Below are 19439 nucleotides of genomic sequence, written 5' to 3'. Positions count from 1 at the left end.
GGTCGTCGCTATCTCTTGCGCGCTTACAAAGCAACGATCTATTTAGCTTCTGAATGAGCTTATTTCATTACTCCATCTCTGCAGTGGATGTCACCTTAAGTGTGTTCCTTAGGTAGTGTAGCGGTTAGCGCGCTACGCTACAAAACCGGCGACCCGAGTTCGATCCCCGTTCATGGCCATCACCAGTGAAGAGTATTTGAACCGATCCTAGGCCTCCCCTATGTCGACTCAGATCAACTCTGCCTCAAATGAATACCTGGTGCAGTGTGTAAAACATAGCCAATGGGGAGACAAAGGCGGTCGGGCGTGGTGCTGGCCACCTACCCCCTCGTGTGCCGTTCCGGCCTTCATAGATGCTCGCTAACAGCACTTGCCCCTACAATCTGTTAAGGCTACACGGGGGATCTTTGTCTTTGTCCCCTCCCCTCACTGCTTCTTCCTTGTTAGTCTTGAGCAACGGCCATCATCCCTTCTAGCGAAGTGTGCTGCTCAAGTTTGATTACTTACCTTTCTTAACAGTCAATACGTCGTATATAACTTTCTTTTCTGACCCATGTTTTCCCTTTGTCTCGGACTTTAAAATGGAACCAGAGAAAGCCCTTTCAACGTCTGCCAAAAATGGCACTTGGACGTCGGGACATGTGACTTTGAAACATTTTCACCCAATGGTTGGTTTATCCTGGTGTTCCAAACTTAGTACACTGGGACAACTATATTATTATATTTATATTCTTTAATGGGGCAATTGAATATAACTTTCAGTTTGAAGACTATGTCCTTCTATTCTTGCATATGGCTATAGTTGTATATCCAGGAGCTATATGCCAATGCCCAGGTCTGCTAGTCATGAGAGTGCTTCAGGAGAGAGTTTGTGTACTTGATATGTAGAATAATGTGTACCGTATATATGCATATGGTGTACATATATGTAGTGCTTAACATCTCCCTTGAGCATATTGAATGATCACATTCACTTGCAAACTGATACATTTTCATCTTCTCCGTGTGTATATGTATATATGTGTGTGGAGCGGATAGTGTAGCGGTTAGCACTCTGCGCTACGAACCCAGCGACCCGAGATTGATTCCCTCTTGTGACGATTATCTGAACCGGTCCTGGACCTCCCCGACGTCGACTCGGCATCAATTGAGTACCTGGTGCGGTGTGGAGTAATAATCCCCATTAGGGAGACAAAGGCGGCCGGGAAGGGTCTTGACCACCTACCCCTTCGTGTGCCGTGCCAGCCTTCATGAGGCCCTCGCTAACAGCACTTGCCTCAACAGTCTGTTAAGGCTACACGGGGGATCTTTGTCTTTTATATGCGTGTGGAAACTGCCGTATTTGTGGTCGGGGGGGAGGATGGACACGAGCCATATACTTACCTGTGAAGAGGGCCAGGAAGGAGTGGATTAGCACCGTGACAGAATCTGCTGAGGCGAACTAATGAGAACGTGCACAATCCGGGCTGCTGTGACCCCGCGAGACAGCCGCTCCCAGACGGGAGGACGTCTTTTACCGAGTGTCAAGAAGAGCGGCGGCTTCTTGTCGAACAAAGCAAAACGAGGGCTTCTTCCATTTTTCACTACCGTTTGAGAATGTTTTCCTCGCTCACGTTTGGCCCCGGCGAGCTATTTGTCAGTGTCGGGGAATGCGGTGTTTGCTTTTCTCGCCAATAATGACCCGTCCTGACGGCAGGTCACCGTTGAATCACCGCTTATTTCATTATTTTCTGTCGGGGGGGGGAAACACAAATCCCCCGCCCCACCCCTCCCAAACCTTGTGGTAAGTTCATACACTTCATAGAAGACTTCTTATACGACAAATTCACAAATATAGTGACTACTTGTTTAAAACAAAATATATAGGTGTGGTTACACTGATGGCACAGTGGTTAGTGCACCGCACTTTGAACCTGGCGACCTGAATTTGATTGATGGCCACGGTTAACAAAAGTGACATCTAATATCAGTGACGAGTGATATCGGAATCTGTCCCTGGGTCATGGTTGGTGTCGTCAAGTGTGGGTACCGTCATTTCTTACAAGACTTCTGGTCAATACGGAAGAGTAGGCAAAATACTCCTGCGATGGGCTCTCTCGAGAGCCTCCTCCATTGGCAAGGCTCTTTCTGCCTTGGGGTGGCGATGAAACAATACGTTTTATGATGGTACCTTTTACTTCGTTTTATTTTACCTTTTTAAAATGTGTGCGATATGATTCTCAGGGCTGTCTCCTGGATCCTGGAGGCCTAGGGCTGGAGGCCCTGGGCAGAATGTCACGTGGGGTGGGCCCTCTTATTCATTAGCGAAACAAAAACAGGCCTTATGTGAAGTCTGGGGCAAATCGCTCCAAATCGCCCTTACCTCTGAGTGGCCCCGAACTGATCCAAATAAAATGTCAGGCACAAATATCTGTAACGTTAGGGACGTACTCCACGAGTTCGCCTTCACGCCGCTGCCCGCAAGAAAAGCGCACCAAGCACAATTGCGCTGTTGATACGCAGAAGCTCAAAGCTGTGACACTCATGAGTGCCTGCCTGATTGGCAGCCGGAGCTGCCCAGCGTGTAAGGGTACTCCACACTTAACATTTGACCAAGTTCCACACAAGCCCTTTTGTTTTCACTCTGAAGCGTTCATCCATAGTGGGGCACATTTAATGCACGCAGGGCTCCGGCGTACATACCATTGTGGCCAAGGCACTGTCCTGTTGTTTTGAGCAAGCGCATTTGGCATTTATATTCGATGAAAACAGGCTCAACAGTTCCAGCCGAGATGGATGGATAATTGTGGCGTGATTAAGTTACCGCAATTAAAATTCTTTGTGTATTGAATAATGGGGAAAAAGTATAGTCTTGTGATGTTTTTTTTTGTGTGTGTCAATTACCACTCGCGGACAAAGATTACAGCGAGTAAATGCATTTCGGCCAAGTTTTTTTTTTAAAAACTTATCTCACATTACAATATACTGTATCGTGAATGCTCCCTTATTCAAGCACATGTTGAGGATAACTGACGTCGCTTGTTCGCATAATATGCGGTACATACGTGAGAAAGACGAATGCATGTTTTGCAACTTTCAAGCCCAACTTATCCGACGCGTTCCGAGCGCTTTAAAGAAATGGATTTCGTTCCCAGAGAAGCATTGCAGAAAGCTAAACAGCAGTCGCATTCAAATAAATATATTTTTAAAAAAATTGCCAAATCATTGCCTTTTTTTTCCTTCCCCCTACATCTCGAACAAAAGTTTTTTTTCACTTTTCACGCAACACCGGTTGGGTGTGCGACGCAAGCGAACGCCGCTCGCGCGGCAAAAGCGCGAGGGGCTTTCCCCCCCCACCCCCTCCCAAAAATTTGCTGCCGCCTCTCCTTCGCTCGTCCGCGATTTGTTGCGATCGTACAACAAGGCGCGCGAGGACCTAAATATTGACGATTCCCCTAAGCTGCGAGCGTTTGTCGGGAAACGCAGCCAAAATAAGAGCGGCGGGCCAGCCTGGTGGGGGCGACGGTCCGCCCGCGTCTGGCCGCACTCCAGCGCCGAGCACGTGTTGCCGGTCGCGTTTCGCCTCCCCCCTCGGAGACCGCCCTTCCAAATCAGCGCGCTCAATTTCTTCCCGTCCACCTCCCCCCCCCCCTCCTAGCGCTGGCGAAAAGGTCCTCCTCGCTGGCTGGCTGTTTGGACACCTGTCACTGCGATCAGACCTGCTTAGCGTCTCCTCGGAGACTCCTCGTGATGGGGTGGGGATGGCGGTGGGTCGGGGCAGTCTTGGTGGTGGAGGAGAGGGAGGCGGCGGCGGGGGGGGAGGTGGTTGGGAAAGAGTGCGAGAGAGGCCAGAAAGATCCGAGTTTTTTTGTTGTTTGTTGCCGATAGGTCACGATGTCGCGGAGCTCCGTCGGCCGCCTTCCCAGTGCGTGCACCTGCGCCGGGTCGTTTTTCATGAACCACGTTCGGTCTCCGTTTCGGTGCAGTCCGTGCGTGGCAGAAGAAGAAAAAACCGAGAGCCCTCCTTCATTCCAACAGCTCAACTCCTCCACACGTTTATCCTTGGTGCGCGGTTTTTTTTTTTTGCAGTGGCGTTCGTGCTCGGGGAGGGGTGGTGGGGTGGGTTAGGTTGTAAGTGTTGCGTGCCATGGTTGGGTTGCTTTGGGGGCACGCGGTGTACTGGGGACGAGGTGCTGGGAAGAGGGCAGCCAGAGTGGTTTCAGAAATGTGTGTTGTGCAGGAGGAAATATTAGAGGGCTCGGGGGGGGGGGAACGCGAGACTCAGTACGCCGGTCCCAGCGAGCCGAAGCGTGGCGCCTTGCCTTGAATGCTTAAATTCTCAACTGGGAGATGTCGCAAACGCCAAATCTGTGAAGCTTTGTTAGAGGAGCAACCAGGCGTTAATGGACGTATTCATTTTCTAACCCGTCGGTAGTCCGCACCGGGGCAATGATTAGCAGGAAATAAATAAACGAAGACGTCGTATTTAAACAATAAGATCCTCCGAACCTGTTTCTAAATTAGTGATGCCACCACGGATATTCGTATCACATTAGTAACGTTCATGGTGAAATGTGTACCGCGAGGGGAGTGTTTATTCATGGTGCATTTGGGACGGATTCTGACATGTAAATGTTTACTTGAGCAAGAAAAACATTTCATTTTTACTTCAGGTATCGGTGAATGCAATTAATATTCTAACCTTAAACAAAGCTGCAGAAAAACCCTAACTCTGAAGACACATTAGGTCTGAATCTGCTTTAGACGACTTGTTCAACTTAACAAAAAAAACCAGAGGAATTTTCCAACAAATGTGTAATGGTCGCACTACAATGGGGGTGGGGGTGGTTGGTGGCACAGTGGTTAGCCACACTGCACTCTGAACATGGCAGTCTGAGTTTGATTCCCCTCCGTGGCTAACACAAGTGGCGAGTGAGTATCCAACGTGCACTGACCAGAGTGATCGAATCAACCTCTGTTGCCACGGAGTGGACAGAACTTTATCCAGCGTGGATTGACGAAGGGATGTGTGTTTTTAATAATGAAGGTGGCACGTGGTTTTAATATAGAAGAGGAATACATGCATCTCTGTATGTATGTTGAACTTCTTTCGCACCCTACGTAGCCAAACTATGCTAATAGGAGGTGTTTATGCAATCAGATTACACACCCTGTTGCATTACAGGCTTTTTACTTGGGTAGGATTAAGTACCCAGTTCTAATGCTGGGCTAGCAAATCCACAGTGACTCTTCTTTAGAATTAACAAAACGTCCTGTATTGTACATATATGATTACGGTACTTCAAATATGTGGACAGAACATAAATGGAGATACAATTGGCATGACATAAATGTATGGGAGCACACAGCCGGCTACAACACACACAAGATACGTTCTGAAATATATTTCATACGGCATACATGGGTGACCTTTTAAATGTACGTTGTACGCATTTTTATTTTCCTTTTACACCTTCGAAACGAAATGGACAAAAGTTATTAATCTGAACATTGTGCAAAGAAGCGTGGATAGAAGCAGGCTTGGAATTCCGTTGAGAGGGCAGAAAGAGGAACACGTGGATCGGAGAACGCACACGGCAGGTTACGAAGAGAATTCAAACTGTTCAGTGCGTTCGGGCAAAACGTGTCGTTTGGAGGGGATGGTGGCCAATGGTCAAAAATAGTAACGGAGTGGCAGCCAAGGTATGGGAACGTTTTCGTGTGGACGTCCACCGAGGGGGCGATAGAACGATGAAATCCGCTCGTGTGTAGGTAGGTGCTGGGTAGATTATTAATAAAATCGCGCGGGAAAGACCTTCATCCAGCAGTGGTTTAACCGCGGATGATGATTACGATAATGATTTAAGAAGAATGTTGTCACATTTTTCGAATGTTGTAATGTTTCTGCAGCAACAAAAACTACAGCTTCCGCTCGCCACTAAGTGGTACTTGTGCCGGGCTAGGTGCACAAACGCATTGCACACACGTGCCAGATTACACGAGCAGCTCGTGTGGGGTGGCAGTGGTGGTGGTGGTGGCATCACGGTGGTGGCATCACGGCGGTGGTGGCAGCATCACGGTGGTGACGGCATCACGGTGGCGGCATCACGGTGGTGGTGGTGGCATCACGGCGGTGGTGGCATCATGGTGGTGGTGGCATCACGGTGGTGGTGGTGGTGGCATCACGGTGGTGGTGGCATCACGGTGGTGGTGGTGGCATCACGGTGGTGGTGGTGGCATCACGGTGGTGACATCACGGTGGTGGCATTAGGGTGGTGGTGGTGGCATCAGGGTGGTGGTGGCATCAGGGTGGTGGTGGCGGCATCACGGTGGTGGTGGTGGCATCAGGGTGGTGGTGGCGGCATCACGGTGGTGGTGGTGGCATCAGGGTGGTGGTGCATCAAGGTGGTGGTGGTGACGGAATCACGGTGGTGGTGGTGGTGGTGGCGGCATCACGGTGGTGGCATCACGGTGGTGGTGGCATCACGGTGATGGTGGTGATGGCATCACGGTGGCGGCATCACGGTGGTGGTGGCATTACGGTGGTGGTGGTGACGGCATCACGGTGGTGGTGGTGGCGGCATCACGGTGGCAAAATAGGATGCGAGAAATGTAGAGAACGCGAGGTGCAGGGATGCGTGACGGACGTGTTTGGGACAAGCGGGGGGAGCAGATTACAGGGCCCTGTGAGCTCCCTGCGGGGGGGGGGGGGGGGTCTGCCTCTACGCCCCCCTTCCACCGGCGCTGTCATTTGGCCAGCTCCCCCAATGTGGCCGCTGTTCCGGGGGTGACACCTCGTCGCCACCCAGGGTGTGCTGTCGCCGTCCCCAAAAATAGCGCAAATCCCCCCCCCCCTCTCTCTCGCCACGTTCCTGGTGACAGATAAGTGTCGGCGACACCCAAGGACTTGCTGCTGCTGCTGCTGCGTGTACAGTGGTGGCAGGGGGGGGACGTGGTGCGGCCAAAGGGCGAGATGGTAGCCGCAACCAAGAGTCCACGTGATTTGAAGCTTTCGTGACTGCAGGAATCCATACTCTTCGGTTCTTGCGGTAAAGTCACGTAGGGTAGAAATAAAACAAAAATAAATCACGACGTTTCGAACGCAACACAAGCGGCCCGTCTTCAGGTGGAAATCGCGATTTTCAAGGGAGCAGACATCGCAGCTGTCGTGATTTTCACCTGAAGACGGGCCAGCTTGTGTTGCGTTCGAAACGTCGCGAATTATTTTTGTTTTATTTCTACCCTACGTGACTTTACCGCAAGAACCAAAGAGTAAGAGTCAACGTGTGTCGTACGTGCGTACGTGGCCCATCGTGCATTAGCAGTTCTAAAGAAATGAGTTTTTTTTTTCAATTTGAAACGTACTTTACCACGATCGAGGCACCAGGTTGTCGATAATGATCATTTAGTGTCGACGAGGTTTTCGTTACTTGGTTTTTGGCAGTTTTTTTTTAAACCCCTCTCATCCGACGGTACAAATCAAAATCTCCGGAAATGTTTTGTTGCTCTCAGATGCTGTTGCCGCGTTGTCGTTCGGCGTGATGTCCGATGTTTCGCTCCACCTGCTGCTTTGGAGGTTCTTCGGGGAAAGGTGTGGAGCGAAACGTCTGACATCGTGCCAGACAGATCTGCACTGTTAAAAAAAAACATTATTCTTCTGCACTTTTTGCTGCCTTTCATTGCATATGCCCATTACAGTATCACTAACAGAGATAACATGGCTCTCTCTCTCTCTCTTTTGATGCATTCTGCTATAAATCAATTATACACTCTCTCTTTGTGCTTGACGAAAAGCAGCTAAGGGGTCATCCATTGAGTGGGTACGCAAAAATCTGTCAAAACTTGACCCTCCCCCTCCCTGTACGCACGCGGACTTTTTACACCCCCCCCCCCACCTCGAATCCTATAGAACGGCCGATATTTAATCCACGCAGAAACGATCGAGGATGAATCAATATATTAACGTGTGAAATCACGATTGTAGGTGCTAAAGCGTCAACGTCAGCAGGGAGAGGCTTCGAGACGGACGCCACTGCTTGCGCGCGTGACCAGAAAGTTAGAAGATCGCTTCTGCTCGCCAACGCTTTACTTGCTAGATCAGCAGTAACATATTCATACTTAGTGTCATCCCGCTTTACTTTCTCCCATAACCGATTAGTTTCGTTTTGCTCTTGTTTACTAGTTTGCGGCCTAGTTTTACGCACAGCTTTGTACAAACAGTTATACTTGACCGTGTTATCCATCCTGACTGGTTATTCAAAAACAGGTCTATGATGATCTTAAACACACAATTAAAACTCGGTGAACTAGTCTCTATATAAAGTTCGTCGACTGAGCATCTGCTGTAGCAGTAGACCGATGTACAGACGAGTGTTAGTACTGAAGTCCGGGCGGCAGCAGCAGCAGCAGCACGAACACCGCGGCAGCTAAAATCCTGAGCCAGCGGCAGTCTGCAGTGAGGCCAGATTGAAGGATGTGTAATCATCCATGCGGCAGGCCCCCAGACTATGTCAGACTCACTGCTGAGCTGCGTGATAGCTCGCAGTCAGGGGTACGGTGGCAATCTAGATTTGATCTAGATTTGTACGGTGGCATACAAGTGACACCTCTCCCATAGTGACACTTCTCCCGGTAGTACTTGGCTGACAGCTGAAGAAACTGAACTGTGGCTTATTTGAAGGCCAATGTAGACAAATTGTCATCGAGGCTTCACCCCCACCAACCGTTTATTTTGTGTACGTACATTGTCAGTCAACCCCCCATACGCAAGCGTACGCATTTGGGTTAACCCCCCCACCCTCCATGCGTACGTACTAAATGGATGGCCCCTAACTCAATATCTGAAAATGCCTGCGCTCTTGGTCGGCATTCGGTTGAAAACCAATACACTTCAACATCATGTTACCGCTAACTGCCTTCCTGATTAGTAGCAGCTAGGGTGTAGCGATAATTTAAAGGAGAGAAAAATATAGAAAAGTACCCTTTGTTTGAAAAGTATAGCATTGCCCGATGAATGCATGCAATTCACTTCTAAAACGTTTTAACCCTCCAAATGAGTTTTGAAATGAATTAATTCGTGCGTTAAAATAGCAGTATTTGTGCAATTTAGAGGGAGGCCTATGTGTTCTATTCAAGAGAGTAATTATTTCCAGAAACTATTATGAAGAACATTAAACAGCATTTATAAAGCTGTACTTCGGTCATTAAGTAATTCTAGTATCAGGAAAGACGTTTATGAAAGCTTATGAAATATTTTCGTACTCGTGTGGAAGTTTTCTGCTGAGGTTTATTTTGGTGACAAAACTCGCCGTTATTTGGCACTTGTGTGCCACCAAATTCAATGAGTGTCTAAAGATATCCACTGGTAACATGGGGTGACATGTTACATGTGTTGACAAAAACTGACGCCCTTTAAAAAAAAAACAGACTACACGAAGGAATTCCTCTGGGTCCTGTGACAATTTAAAGCTTTTTTTTTATTCAGAATCTACTGGGAGTTTCTAGAAAACAATACTTTTTTGGAGGGTGGTCTTCTGTTGGGTTTATTACATTATTCAAACTGGGTAAATTACATTAGTAAAGTCTGTACAATTTCAAGTTCATTGTTACACGATTTTGGCATTTCCCAAGAATACAAATCTAAAACGCATACAAAAGGCACTTCTGTGTTTCCTGCTGATATATTTTTTTGCGAGCCATTCTGTAGAGATTATGCGTTTGTGGTTGCTGATATCGGTGGGCTATGTAATACACGCAGAATTATGCCAAGAGTATCATCTTCCAGAGTCATTCCCTGATGTGATTTTGTACAACTGATATTTAATGAATAATTATAATCCAATGTACCCATTTTTTTATTATGGTATTAGAAAAAAAACAACGATTATATTTGTTATTTCGTAAAAAAAAATTGGCTTAAGGAAAAATGACAACCTTCACGTGGTCTTCCCTTTACGTGGTAAAACCCAACAGATGTCATTACTCTGGTGACCAAATGCCTTGAAATGACCTCCCGGGCAAAAAAAAGCAATGGCAACTATGTCAATCCAATTCACTATTGTGTATACTGTGCTGTAAAAAAAAAGTAGAAGAGATGAAACCCCCCCCCCCCCCCCCCCAATGACTGGCAGCAGTGGAGCGGTGTCCTGGCATCTGTGCGTAGTGGAGCAACACGTCCTATGATTGAATAACTCGGAATATCCCTGGTCTCGTGAAAGCTCGGAAGCTAAGCAGGCTTGAGTCTGGATGGTGCTGGGACTGGTGACCCACCTTCACAACCAACGTGGTGAAGTATGGTCAAATATCCCTCACGGCTCTCAAGGCGTGGGAAAATATTTATTTTCAGCGGTAGATTGACACACGGGCTGTACACGCACACACACATGGAGTAATATGGTCACTCCGCGGCAAGTCTTTGTGGGACAGAACGAAATACAAGCCGAGCATGTCAGGCAAGGCGTGAAAAAGCAATATGCCACCCGCTGATGAAAGCGCGTTGCATTTTCATTTGTATTGTTTTTAGCTTTTGCTGGGAGGCCAATCTATGGGAGAGTTATCAGGAGACCAACGGAAGCATGAAGTATGTTTTCTGCTGTGTATGCGTGGGAGACGAGGCCTCCTGGGCCTCATTAAGTACTGACCATGCTAGGCCAGTGAAATATTCTGGCAGGCATCCACTGGGCTTTCTGCAGTGATTTTTATCTGTAAATAAATCTTCATATTGACCCACTTGAATCTCAATGTGCATGCATGTGTCAGCCAACAGTGAATAGTTAACGCTGTGCTCGGTTGCGATACAGAGTCAAAATACTTAATCTTTTGCGTCCTTTGAATGTCGTGTCACATTCTGATGTTTAAAAATGTATGCTGGGTTCCGTGAAAAGTGTGTTTTCATGAAGTTATGTTGTAAAACTGTGTGGGATTGCTGTATGAGTGGGTGTAAATTATTGTTTAGAGAAAATTTTGTCTGGTTTGTAACATATTTTCTTTCCCTTGCGATTAGAAGTTTTGGCTATTATACCACACAGCTCTTGCAATGCCTTCCTCCAGAAAACGGATTCTGGGTTTTTAGCGCTTTCGAGTTAGACGTTAAGTATACCGCGCACCTTTAGAAGCTGGAATCAATTGCACTTCACATTCAGAGGTCAACATACTGAACTTCTAGACCACACAGCTACTCTCTGGCATCGTATTAAACGGTAGCTTCTACTGAATATATATGGCCTACCACAGTGTATGTGTTCAGTGTTGCATCCAGGGAGGTGGGGGGAGTAACGGGGGGGGGTGGGGGAGTGACGAGAGGGGGGGGGCAACGGGGGCCCATTGCCCCTCCAACATTTAGATGGCCGTTGTATATCATAGACCAATTATTTTAGATTTTAATGAGTATTTAATTGAAACCAATTCATGAATACTTATTGATGTACATGCACGCCCTATTTACATGCACGTGTGACGTATTTCTGGATAGTATCCTGTCTAAACGATCAAAATACTTATTTCGTTGACTTGTACATAACATGACAAGAGGTTCATAAAAAATAATAACAAGATTTCAAAGTTTTCGTTGTGAAAGATCTTGATGTTTTAGCCAACTTGCCTATTTCTAAAGAGAGCCACTCAACCAAAATGTCAAGATTTTGCTTTCTCGCTCCGTAAAGTAATTGCAATTCCTATGCAGTGCATTTTTGAAACATTGTACAAAATTCGATTTTTTCTTTCACAACTGCATAATGCGTCCCCTGTAAGAGGAGTATTGAAAAGCATTAATTTTATTGCACGCAAGCCGAGCTGTTAAATTCTCCAGTGCGTCGCAGTTTCCACGTTGCTATGAATTATGTTTGTGTGCCTGCCTGGCACATCTTCTCCACAGAGACCAATCTGGCCACATGTGCATTCTTGGCTTGCCCGCTACCGGCAGTCTGGGAAGTGTGGTGATATGCGGCTGGGTTAATGCTGGAATAAAATGCCCAATAATTCATCGCCTCTAAACCGAACGATAAACCTCAAGTTGTGTTATTTACGCGCTCCGTTTGTCTGCACATGGAGGTCAGATGCAAGTTCAAGGTAACCAAGAATGGTCTTTTTATTGAGATGGGTTTTCTGCCAAGTATGCCTTACTGCCTGCCCCAAGATGGGCCGTCGTTATAAACATTCATTTTTCAAAATGAAAAACAACGCGTTTTAGCAGTGCAAATATTGAAGGCCTAAATAGGGTGGCCATTTTTTTTTTGGGGGGGGGGGGTGGGGGTGTGCCCGTAGGTTGAGCGGAATATCGGTCACAAAAAATAAATTGTCGCGCTGTTGACGGAAGTCGCAGTAAATGCCGCAGTAAATCACAGCACTGCGAGAAGTTCAAATAAATATTTGAAGGGTGCAACACCAGCGGCCGATCGGCTCTACCCAATAACATTCCCCTCATCAAACCGGGGAATCCGTAGGGCGATTTTTTTTTGGTATTCGCCACGTCCTGGTGACGACTTGTCGAAACACGTTTTGTTATTTTCCATGCAAGGTGGGCTGGCATGGTTATCATCATCGTCGCACCATGACACCATTGTACTCTGCTGATCCCAACGGCGGCACCATGCTCAGGTCACCCACTCGCCCTGCAACGTGCGCTGTGCTGGATACTCGCGTGGGCTTTTCCCCCCTTTTTTATTTATTGCCGAGTTCACCTCAGACGTCCTCCCTCTCCACCCCCCCCCCCCCGTTATTTTCTTACTGTGAAGAGGGCGGTGTTTTACTTCTCCCTTTTGGAACCTCCTCCTCTTAAACTGAAAAATGATTTGATTGCTGGAGGTAGTGTGATTGTTTTGCTTTCCAGATCTGCATTAAATTCCTCCACTATGGTTAAGATGTATTTTTTTATGGGCTAGGGTTGATCGTTCTCTCCAAGGGCCTCTGCTATTTGTGAATTCTTAAACATCATGCTTCCACACTCCCTTCTCTTGTGATGTTATCTTCATTTAATTTTCTGTTTTTTTAAATTATTTTCCTCATCGGTTTACAGACTTCTGTGTTATTCTATCTATTGTTTGGAATTTTCAACCCTTTTCCTAACTGTACATTTCTTCATGTTGTGGCTTGGATCTCTGATTTTTAAGCTTGCCACTCACGTTCAGTGCCGTCCATGACCATTTTGAGGAGTGTATTCACGTGTTTGCTTCTCAAGGCCTTAGAATATGTTGCTTAGAATTAGTTTAATTTATCATACCTCATAACCTAGCCTGTGTCCTCTCATTGGCTTTTTGTATAACTTGTATCATACCTTGAGTTCGATCACGTGATCATTTCCTGTGTTGAATTCTCTGAGAATAAAGACGTTGCTAATATTCTATGAATGAAGTCCATATTATTTGGGCTCCTCCAAATCCATTTCCAACTTTATCTAAAGGTCGCTTGAATCCAAAAACGCTACACGTGATCCCTGGGGAGACTCGGAAGCCCATGCCTCCATCACAACTGTCAACTTTTCCCCTATGATAGAAAAGGTTTTTTTAATATATGGCGTTCTCTTCTTTTCTTCTCACCTCATCCAATCCATATTTGTGCCAACTCATTGTAATTGTATTATCCAGTGCAAAAAAGGTTTGATTCAAGAGGGTAGTCAGACCAAGATGTCCTGTTCGTACCCAGCGATTCTTAGCACCCGCCTACTCCTTCACATTTCCAACCGATGCCATGTTTTCTGACATCAGAGCCGCAGGTAACTGAGGGGCCCACAGTGTTGAGGCTGCACATACAATGGGGCGCACAACGTGCGATCGTCGCCAGGCTGGTCCGTGAAGGTTGGCGAAGACACCGACCTAACGGGGAGTCCACCACTCTCACACAGGTGGACGCCGAACTACTAGATTTGTATGTTGGGTGGGAGGAGGGGGGTGGTCTGACATCAATGTGTATCTGCTCCATGGAGAGGTGAGTGGCTTGTCTCGTGCGCGGCTTCAGAAGCAGCCATATGAATATTGTAAATGGTGTGGGTGAATGGTAGAAGCGGGGCGGTGGTGTTACTGTGTGGCTGCACAGTTTGAGGTTGGTGACTGCAGACAGCCCCGCGGGCTATACTCTTAATTGTGCGCTGGTGTGGGAGACAGCCAATGGACTTTCACTCGTACCTTTGAATATGGCAAAATAAACACGACGGTGTGTGTGTGTACACATACGCGCACACACATTACATTCTCAGAGCACAAGCCATGGGAATTTTGAAAAAGACAATTTTTGCAGCTCTCAAGCTCCAGATTCCCTCCGCTGCCGAGCCAAACGCCGTTGATCACAGACGCTGCGTGATTGCGCACAGAACTGTGTGTGCCCATTGCATGCAGAGCCACGACCGTTGTCCCTGCGTGGCCGATGCCGCTCCGGCGGCTGCTGAAGAACCACCACGGCCTTGCACACGATGCAAACTTGGAGAGGAAGTCGCGAACGGTGGCGACGCCAAGAAAATCGGGCAGCGGGCAAGTCGTGAGATCCGCCGTGCGTGATTGCCGTGAGAGAAAAATGGTAATTAAAAATAATATTTGGCATTTTAACACGTAGGCTTTCGCGACTAATATTATTCATAATAAAGGTTTTTGGGTTAGATCGCGTTTATTTATAAATGTGTCGTAACCCTCCACCACCCGACACGGCCAATCAGCAAAAAAAGTGTCACGTTGACAAAAGACAAATAGTTCACTACTTTAGCCCACCGATGTGTTGAAGAGTGAATCCACAACATTTACAGTTTGAGTACGACGTTTCGCTGGTAATTACATCCAGCATCATCGGGCAATTCGCCAGCATCATCGGGCAATTCGCCAGAATTCTGGATGTAATTACCAGCGAAACGTCGTACTCAAACTGTAAATGTTGTGGATTCACTCTTCAACACACCGGTGGGCTAAAGTAGTGAACTATTTGTCTTTTGTCAACGTGACCCTTTTTTTGCTGATTGGCCGTGTCGGGTGGTGGAGGGTTACGACACATTTATAAATAACGCGATCTAACCCAAAAACCTTTATTATGAATATTTGGCATATGGGGGGGGGGGGGTTTGGCAAGGTTCGCTATCCAATATAGTAATTCAAATGAAAACACAAATGAATCATCAGTTGTGTTTTTTTATATTCGAATTTCTGCTAGGGTGTCGTCCGCAGGGAGATTTAGAATAAGAACGAGTTGTTGGTCTAGCAGGCTGTGCTATGTCACGGTAAATACACAGCTAGGCTTAGCGTCAACGTGGGTGCTCCTTGAGACCACACATACAGCGGTCGACCGATGTGTATAGACAATACACCCCACTGGCTACTGGGAGGGTTGCTGAAACGTACACTATTGGCCTTATTTAATTTAGAGGTGATTGAACAAGAGGCTTCTTAATTCGTTTCTGCGGTCTTGAAACTTACCTGTGTGCAGCCCCATAAAATGGGTTCAATTCTTAAGCAGCCATATGCCACTGTGTAGGTTAAATTGAGTTAAATTAGAATAAATACATTTTCGTTAATGTGCTGTCTATGTAAGGTTTATGTATCATTTTATAAGCATGTCATGGAGTGAGCAAAATGCAACGTGTTCATGGGTGGCCAAGTAATTACTAATTTGTGAAAGAATTAATCTTTTGCAGATGCTGGGTGCTGGAAAAAAATATCAGATGCTTTTTGCAGATATGAATGTTTGCTCTCTCCAATGCTCCTTCTCTGCATTTTCTGGAAACTTTCGAAGGGGTTGAATGTGTTCTGTTCACAAACTGTACATCCTGTTTTTGTTACGATTACCATAATTATAAAAAAATATATAAACCATAACTGAAAAAGACAAATTTTGATGCTGATCGAGAGGCATTTGTTCCATATGAAGCACACTTTTGTGCTATCGTCTTTGCACGTGCATTGCAAATCAAACTGAAACGTATAAACTGTTTGGATGCAGTTATTTTGCCAATGTTCGCACAATGCTGTTTTATTTCAGATGTTTTTTTAATGTATTTTTTTTTAATGGGTGGGGATTGTTCGTATTTTTGGTTTTCGTGGTACAGATTGTGCAGCAGTACACACGTTTAAGTTCGCAAACACGTCAGAAACATACCACGAGATTTTGACTGAAGTAATGTGTTGTGCCTTTGCAGTGTTTTAAATTAGAAATATTGGTTGCACAATACTTAAAGAATACTATAATAATGATGTACAGCTCTGTTATTCCTCTGCTGGTTTAAGAAGGCCTCTACGTATTGTTATGATGGATGGGGGGGGGGGGGGTGACCAGAAATGGTTCAAATATCCCCTCGCCAATGATGTTAAGCCGTGTCTAGAAATTCAATTCGGGTCATCAAATGTATAGATTCGGTGTACAAAGCCGCCGCGCCAATTCAATGCCAAGAATTGCAATAACCATGAGAATACCAAGAAAATGGCATTGTAATAGAGAACACACACGGGTGGAGTAGAAAACGTGTTCGTCTTGTTTCACGAAATCTATAATTGCGTGAGCACAAAAAGGGGGTAAAGAATTTGGAAATTCCTTGTAATTACCAGAATATGATTCACACTGCTTTTCCTGTAAAGTGATCCGCGCCTGCGATAAGACTCCCAGCACCTGTTGGCGGTAACAGGATAACGCGTACGAGATAAAGTGTTTTCTGGGATAATGAGTAATGGTTGAACACCTGCCCCGGCTATGGGGGTAATTACACTCGAGCTGGGTTTTTTTTTTTGGCACTGATAAGCCCATCATTCGTTTCAAACAACGCTTGCTAGTCACGTGATGGGTTGAACACCATCAGCTACTTAAGATCCATACAAATAAGCAGATGCTGTGTGTTATCTTGGATTATTAAAAAAAAAAATTCTGTTTATATTAAAAAAAGCGTACCAAATGTCCCAAAAGTAGTAGCGCATTTATTCAAGTGTACCATTGCCGCATCTGACATATACGTGCTAGCAACGTGAACATTTGGAGTAGCAGACGGAACAAAAGCTGGAAAGTGTGCAATGCTGTTTATGTTGTGCCTTTGCACAACATCCTGAGACTGCAAGAGGGACACGTGGATGGCAGAACATGGACAAAAACGAGACATCATTCACTGTTTATGTACATGTGTGTTGAAATTATTTCGCACCGTACGTGGCCAACCGTGCTCATCGGAGGTGTGGGGACGGAAGGACAACAATCTCAACACAAAAAGCAGTTTTAAAAAATTAGTTTTCGAGCTAGATTTAAAAGTGCACAGCTCCAGTGGCTTCTTAATATCGAGAGGAAGAGCGTTCCAGACGGCCGCAGAAGAGCATCTGAAAGTGTGCGATGCTTATAAAATAAAGTATCCTTGAGTCGGCCAGTGTTAGAACCAACGAAATAGCAGCCAAAGTACAGAGTAGCAGCCAAAGTACAGAGTGGTCCAGATGTATTATGACCCCCCCCCCCCCCCATTGCATTCAATAAAATGTTATACGTCTTTTAAGTAAGGGTTGTTTTAAACAAATGAATATGCAAAGGAAAATAATGCTCGAGGTAAATAAATTGGGGGGAGGGGTAACAAGGCATCTGGACCACGATGTAGAACGCACTTGCGAGAGGACATCCACCGTGGAGATGAAGCGATGAACATCCGCTCGTGTGCAGGAGCTGTATGGATTATTGCATCACAGGACAGAGATGGTGACGGCTTGAGGCTTGAGGGAGCGGGGATGGGGAGGAAGGCCTTCATCCAGCAGTGGTTATGTCATGGCTGCTGATGACGACACCATTAAAATACCTAAGCATCTCAACACAGCCAGACGGCACGTGCAGACAAAATAATCAATATAACAACATCAAATTAACTAAGCATGGTCCGGGAAGCTTGCGCCACGGCACACAATCCCTCCCGAGTGCCGTAGCTCCACACAGACGGGAAACTGTGCTCTGATGTGTCATTAGTCAAAATATATTGAAGTGTGAAAATAAATGTTATGTACCCGTGTAGTCATAACAAACACACACGCGCGCGCGCGCGCGCCTATAACACGCACAGTATATCAACACGCATATATCAAATATACTGCAGCATTGCCCAGTAAAGGAATGCTTAATTTTAAAGCAGGATTTACAATTTTGATTATTTAGATTGTACTTACATTTGATTAAAACGTTTTCGAGACGTGGACCATCGCAGAGTAAACACATAACTTACACAAAGATGTTTACATGAATGCAAGCTTGGAGCGGAAATTTGAACTGTAGGACTCTTGCAAAGTGGTCCAGTAGAAATCATAGTAACCACTGGTCGAGCAGCCATACAATATACAGTGTGTGTGGTGAGTGTGAGCGAGAGTTATAAAATAAAGTAATTTCAATTTCACGGTTTCGTTCTCACCTAACTCTAAAAAAATATCAACGGTGAATTATTTCACGGTACAACGTCGCAGTCGGGATTGATTCCCCGCAAAATCTTGGCATGGACACCGTTTTTCTTTGCAATGAATAAAAAAAAATGTATTTTCCCAGCTTCATGTATTTCTTAAATATTTTAATTTAACAAACTGTTATTAAAGTTTACTTTGGCAAAAATGTCGGGGTCAGCAAGTGCATTTCACGATCTATTTCGCCAGCATAAATCAGATGTAATTAGGTACGGAGGTTAATAATGATCATATTAGGTAGGGTTGTCACCCCTCTTGATTTTTCCCAGGAATGTCCTCTCGTTGAGGAAGCTGTCTTGGGAAACCTGCGAGTCTTCTCGGGACCATTAAAGTCCCAGGTTTTGTCAGCTGCGTAATAATACAATTCTCAAGACAATACATTTACATGTCTCCTCGTCCAACATTGTGAGACATTTTACATCCCAAAATCATCATCATTACCATCAGCCAAGATCAATCCCCTGCTGCATGAAAAACTCCCCGAACTGTGGCCGTAACAATGTCACAAGCACCCACGCAACCTGATTTAATCGCTCCATCTCCTCCATGGACGGGGGGTCTCAAACGCGTTACATTCCTTGTGGTGGCTGCCGCTCCATTACCACTATTGACCATCGGCCCATTATCCCTCCTCGTGACGTCCTGCCACAGCCCACTTTCATAACCGTTTTCTTAACAGTTGCAATGATGTGAAGTGTCATGGGGTTGGTTTTTTTTTTGCTTCTCGGTGGTGGCACACCCTGATAATTATTCGGCAGATCGAGAGTAGCCCTGCGGCTAAAAACCAACGTTCCTGTCGGAGCGACGCGCTGTGGATCGTGCCCACAGTGGAGGCTGGCGTCGTTTGCGACAAGCGCCCGGAGAAAAAAAAACTCGCGTCGGTGGATGTTCCCGCGGTGCTACGATCACAGGCCAGGAAATGAAAAACAGACAGCTCGACCGCACGAGGTTCTTTTAAAGTGCGTCCTGCCGCTGAAGCAACGCGCCTTCATCGTTTCCATGTGTCCGGCTCGGCTTTGGTGGTAGCGTAGTGGGCCAGAGGGTGGTACCAGCGTGCCCGTGAGGCGGGATGAGCAGGACGAG

This window comes from Petromyzon marinus, chromosome 11 (genome assembly GCF_048934315.1).
Source record: "Petromyzon marinus isolate PM22_M1 ecotype Great Lakes invasive population chromosome 11, UKy_Petmar_22M1.pri1.0, whole genome shotgun sequence".
Taxonomy (NCBI): domain Eukaryota; kingdom Metazoa; phylum Chordata; class Hyperoartia; order Petromyzontiformes; family Petromyzontidae; genus Petromyzon; species Petromyzon marinus.
This window is presented reverse-complemented; position numbering follows the sequence as displayed.